Source organism: Myxocyprinus asiaticus, chromosome 28, assembly GCF_019703515.2.
Source record: "Myxocyprinus asiaticus isolate MX2 ecotype Aquarium Trade chromosome 28, UBuf_Myxa_2, whole genome shotgun sequence".
NCBI lineage: Eukaryota > Metazoa > Chordata > Actinopteri > Cypriniformes > Catostomidae > Myxocyprinus > Myxocyprinus asiaticus.
The window spans coordinates 31,526,982-31,533,404 of record NC_059371.1 but is presented as its reverse complement, the minus strand read 5'-3'; positions in this window follow the sequence as shown (position 1 = coordinate 31,533,404).

Genomic DNA, 6,423 nt, shown 5'->3' with positions numbered 1-6,423 from the left:
CAACTGTCCCCTCTATGCAGCCCGATCTTCTTCAGATTGTTGAATCTTTGTGACAACTGCGCTGAAAACATTCTAGACGCAGCACAAAGAATGAAACAGAGCGCAGGTGTCTCAACATGCCTTTTTTAAAATGTGTTCTTTTTAACTTGACATGGTGTTTAAAAAGTGCCGGTCCTGCGCGAGACGCTGAAGAAAAAGCGAGACGCGGTGCAAATGTCAAAGACATTCGCCCAGCATGTGTTTAAACAATGGGAAAACAGAACAGATGTGCGCAAAAACACATTCGGTGTGAACGGCCCCTAACTCGTCCGTTCGCGCGTGTCAGTGAGTGAGAGCGCGTGCACGAAACAAGATCGGTAAACCTGTTTATTTTTTCATTAATTACAAATTTGACCGGGTTCTCGGGTGCCGTCGGGCCCGGGTCGGGTTGCAGACCTCTAAATCGGCCTAATAAACCTTATATCTAGGGGACATGCTCCCCCGTGATATTTTTTGTGTGTGAAAAAAAAAAAAACAACAACAACACCAAAGCGTTCAGTTCTGGTGACTTTGAGATAAGCATTTATTTTCTTGAGTATGAGTAGCATTCATGTAACTATTGGTTAAAGCATTTCTTCCAGTAACCGTTCAGACAGACGCGTTGTCCCGCTAAAAAAACAAAACGCACCACAACGAATGGAGCCGAACGCAGGTGTCTCGAGACGCGTTTTTATCAGTTGAAGAAGTTTTTTTTTTTTAATTTGACACAGGGTCTAAAAATGCAGCGCTGTCCTGAGAGATGCTAAAACACAGTGAAACGTGACGCAGTTGTCAAAAGACATCTAGAGAATTTTTAAATGGAAAAGGATTGAAAAACAGCGCGAGCGGATGCAAAAACACGTTCAATTTGAACAGCCCCTTGTTCACATGACACAGCACTAGCTGAAGTTTCTCAATGTTACTTCTCAAAAAGACAGACTTTTGTTTCAGTTGACTATAGGTAAATTTACACTATCCAGTGCTAAATTCGTAAATATCCCGATATTGTTTTACTGTGTGAGAAACCGCTCCAAACGATTCAGTGAGTGAACGAATTGTACTGAATCACGAATCGATTCAGACCGTTTTACAAGCCCGTTTGGACAATTCACTGAAAAGAACCGACTCAAAAGAATTATTCATTAGCAAATTGGGCATTGCTAGTTCTTTTAAACAGCCAACAAAAATACAGGACACATTTCATGATTGATGAAATATTCTGAGAGGAAATATTTCTCAGGTCAGTCGGAGCACTCATGGTACGGCCGTACAGATGCAGGCGCCACTGGGGAGGGGTGTATAGTTTCAGCGGCTGGGTTACACAAAAACTACCCAACAACACTGAGAAAATATCCCAATAAAATGACCCAACAGGCTCAAGCCAGCATTCGGTTTGAAAATAGGGGTTACAGTGAGGTGCCAAAAAAGGAAGTGAATGGGGCCGATTTTTGGTGGGTTTAAAGACCCAAACCCTAAAAACTCATGTATTATTTGAGCTGTTTGAGTTGTTTCTTCGGTCGTTTTAGAGTTTACGTCGACGTCATGCCCTTACGTCATCAACGAAGTTGTAAAATTGGACTACACAGTAACTTCAACTACACAATTTTTTTTTAAGCTATTTTATCACACCAAAATCATGTTAATGTGTATATTGTTTACATCTTGTTACTATACAAAACCGTAAACAGTGAGTATTACGTATACAGATTGGAAATGGAGGGACGAGTCGAAATTATTATTTGTGGTAATCGTCGCAATTATGCCACAAATGCTGTCTAACTTAAATTCAACAGAGAAAAATCCACCTACAGAAATTACGTTTGTATAACGTTTGAAGTTCATTCGACGATTTAGAACAGTAGCCTATAGCTCAAATAACTTTTTTTTATTTTTGTACATAAAAGATATGTATAGATATAATGTACATATAATTAAAAAATAATATAAGCGCTTTAATAAAATAATAATAATCAAAATAAAAAATAAATACCTAAACATTTCAATTGTAAGTTCATTTCTGTGCTGTACTTAAAAGCTGAGGGACCAGTCGAAATGATTGCCTGTGGTAACGTCACATGACACAGATGCTGACGATAGAGTTTAACATGTTTTGAACCCGGGACATTCCTTCGAAGTGGACTAGTTATTTGTTTTGATCATCGCCCTCAACTTTCACTGAGTCATCCTTGTTTACGAATTCTCGTAACCACCAGGGGGCAAAACTGTCTCATGAATGGAGTTAATCTAAGCATAACCCTCCCCTCTTCCACAGACATATAGCCTAAACTGCACGAGGGATAAAAAAAAGTCTTGTTCACTGTTTGTTCTTGTTTGTTGCCATTGAACCAAAAAGAATTAGGCATACAGTGACACCAACATGCAAAAGAGATCACTAGTGAAAATGGTTCTATTTTGCATTTGTATTTATTTATACAAAATAACAATTGAGTTAATTTGAAAAATAAACATGATGATCTATCTATCTATCTATCTATCTATCTATCTATCTATCTATCTATCTATCTATCTATCTACTTTATCTATCTATCTATCTATCTATCTATCTATCTATCTATCTGTCTGTCCGTCCGTCCAATTCATTAAGCATATTAATCGCAATGAAGCACATATAAATATTTACTGAGAAAGGCCCCCAACTAAAGATAATTTAGTATATAATAATTTTAATAATAATATTATAACTCATAACTCTTTTATTTCCATATCATTGAACATAACCCTATGTACTCTTGTGTCAGATGTATATATATTGAAATTTTAGGTGGTATCATCCCAAGACATATCAACCTATAGCATTTCATTTCATGCTCAATTTGTCAATAGCTTTGCATTTGATAATTACAATTATGAAGCCTACCAAGCCATCCCAGCAGCTCGTGTTTTCAGTCATCTTCCAGATACCTACTAAAAGCCCAACACAAATCTGATCCTTTTCCAGCTCAGTTTTCTCACTTTCAGTCATTTATCACTTTAATGTTCACAAAAGACTGTTTTTGGCTAGAGAAACTGAGAAATGGGACCCTGTGAAAGCATCTCTGACAAACAATGAAACCATACAGGGCTTTTAATAAATCCATGAACGCCTCTACTAATCAACACAGTCATTCAGAATGAAGGAGGAAAAGAAGTCCAAAGGTAAGTCACTGACGTCCTGTTGAAGTATTGCATTTAGGGGAAAACAGGCATGTCTCATGAATCAGATCAACTCAGTGCACTTTGTGCACTTTTAGATTTAATTTTGGTGAAGGGAGAAGGGGGGCCATCTTAAAGGTGTACTTAGTTATTTTTTGTTTATGTTGCGCTGGTAGAAATGACACCGAAACCTTGCGTGTGGATCAACCAAAGCAAGTAATTCAGTTATCGATGCCTTTGTTTAAATGCGCTATTCACAGTTAGCCATGATTAATTTATTCAGCAAGTGAACGCTTACAATATAATGGGGTTTAATAAGATAAAGTGAGTCGTTTTTGACTGGTCATGTGATCTCAACATGGCACCCCCGTGTGGCAGGTCAGCTCTTTGTAAAATAAAATGGCTTTTATTGGACTACTGATATAACTGGAGAATTCATCTCTTGTGAGTGTACACCAGTACATCATTTTAAATATAGTACTATGTACCAAAATACTATGCTACACTATGTAACTTTTTTTTGTTAAAAAATAACAAAATGTTATTAATGATAGAGTGCAACAAAACTTAATCTTCCAAACCATGTATTTACTTTACCCAAATACACTTTGATAAACCTATAATAATGATATTATATTATAAATATTTTAGAGCTGTCGGGACGGATTTTGCGGGAAATTGCGTACATACGTAATTCGCACGTGCATGTTGACGTCATATCCATACACAGAGAAAATAAGATCCGGCTACTGTAGCGTGCGTGTGGGAGTAGCATGAAGCTGAAAGTTTGTTGTTACAACGAACGAGAAAAATTGACCATAGATCATTCAAAATGGCAAACCTCCGGGGAATCACTTGGTAAAAACAAAGAAACCCCGAACAGAGCAGAGTCTACAAGAAAAAAGGGAAAGCGACAGAGTTCGTAATAAAACCCGAATCAACATCGGCTTGGATTTTCAGATGTGTACAACTCCGAGATCTGAAAGGATTTAAAAGCGACCCAGAGATGGCTTTTTTCTTACTCAACAGGTAAGATATTTTATTGACATGGTTTATGTATAGTTGTGTAATCACACACACACCTCTGTCTGTGCGTGTGTAGTGAAATACAATAATTATACGGTAATCGGTGCAGAACTTTTCACTTGCAAGCACGCATGTGTATTTTTCTTTAGTCCTAGGCTTGCCAAGGACATGTGAGTCTTGAAATGATGTTGACCACTAGTTGGTAACAATGACAATCTATAAATTAGCTACTACCATGGTCTATTTGGACAGAATATCCTGCAGTGATAAAAACTTTCAGACTAGATTCAAAAAAGATTCAGACTAGCAATCGTTATGTCTAATGTTAACAAACGTTGCCTAACTTTTGTAATGTCATTTATTTCAAAACAACAATGTTTCCAATAAGTCAAAACAACAGCATAAAATATGCCACTTATCTGCTCAGATGACATGATTTCAGATATCCGTCTTTTCCTTTCTTTTGTTATTTATTTGTCCATTCGCTCTGATAAGATGTCCTGTATTCATGTGTACACCGGTGCCTCGAACCACATTAATCCGCGCAGAGGAGCAGAGCTGAAGCACAACCAAAACAATGTCCTTCCACAAGACGCATGCAGTTTTATTTTTAACCTAAAGGACCAAAAGTTACATAGTGTAGCTTTAAGGGAAACATTTTTTTAAATGAAGCAAAAATTACTGTGTGCACCTTTAATTTTAGCAAAGGGAGGAGGATGGCCACCTTAAATGTCCAAAAATTGGTATTGTATCTGTTTTGCTAATAAAACTGCTACCATCTTTTCAACATCAGTTAATGCCCTGCTTGGAGAACAATGACATTTTCCTGTATCCCCAGAATGGGAGGAAACAGCTTGGTGGGTAAAGTGACCAAATGCTTCTTTGTCTCAAGGGTCATCTGCATTCTCTTCCTGTATATCAGACATCAAATAGCAGTGGAAAACATTGTCACACAAACTACTAGCCAAGATATTGTGCTGTTGTACAAAAGTCAGGCTGCATGTGTTAATTAAGGATACATTCATGCACTGCTGTTGGTGTTTTTTACTAACAATTTTGTTGCATTTAAGCAAAACTTCTGCATTTATGCAAAGGGTTGATGTAACAATTTCATTCTGAGAGGATACAATGGATACAACATAAAAGATGCAAATATAGCCAGTTAGCATGGCTGTGCAAAACCTAAAGGAGTGTTCACATGAATGTGTTTTTTGTGTCTAGGTAAACATGCATTCAGCAGTCGTCTTTGACTGTTGCACCGTGACTCACTGTTTAGCGTCATGCGCAGGTGCACAATGTTTATTAGACGCTGTGTCAAGCAAAATAGAATTTATGAACACGTCTTGAAACACCTGCATCTTGTTTTATTCGTTGTGCTGCATAACAACATGTTTGGTCCAAACGGCCCCTAAAGGCTGAAACATACTAGCTATGCAACCCCTTCTGTGGTTTCAGAAGTTTCTAAGGGGGCTCAGGGCAAAGCTCCACCCAGCCCTACGTAGACCCGGACATGACTGCAATGCTTATTTCACAGACTTCGTTATCAAAAAGCTACTCTTCTCCTGAGTCACCTCTCCTTTTCTGTATGTATGACGCTAATGTTTCAGCATAACTGAGAGAAATACTCCACCTCGCATATGAGCTATAATCAAGAAATAAGAAACAGGGAGATATGTCAGTCATACAACACTTCCTGTTATGCCTTTACTATTGTGTTGCACTTCCAAAAGCCGGAAGAGCCAAAGGAATGCAGATAGTGTAAGGACCAATGACTGTGCAATACTATGCAACTATAGGAAATGCCGAAGTGTTAACGCATATTTGCTGAATAACAACACTGAATGCTGTGAAAAAAAAAAACACTTGATCATTAAGTACCAGGTTTATAGATAAGCTGAAGGATGTGTCAACAACACAATGATGGTCCAAGTGCTTTATACTATCAGTATGTAGCATAACAACAATATCCTTTAATGTTAAAGAGACAAAAGACTACTTAAAATGTTCAGGACCTTATGACCTTTCACCGATCAAAAGGAATGACTCGACAATCTTCAATTTACTGGAGTACACTAAGTTCATACAGACCGGCTCAGAATTGTTTAACACCCCCCTTTGGAACACAATGAATGGATAAAAACTCTAAAAGTGAGCAGAAAATTAGAGCTGTAAATATGTAACTCAACGATGGAAAGGTAGTTTTTTTGACGTTTTTGCAGTTTTATA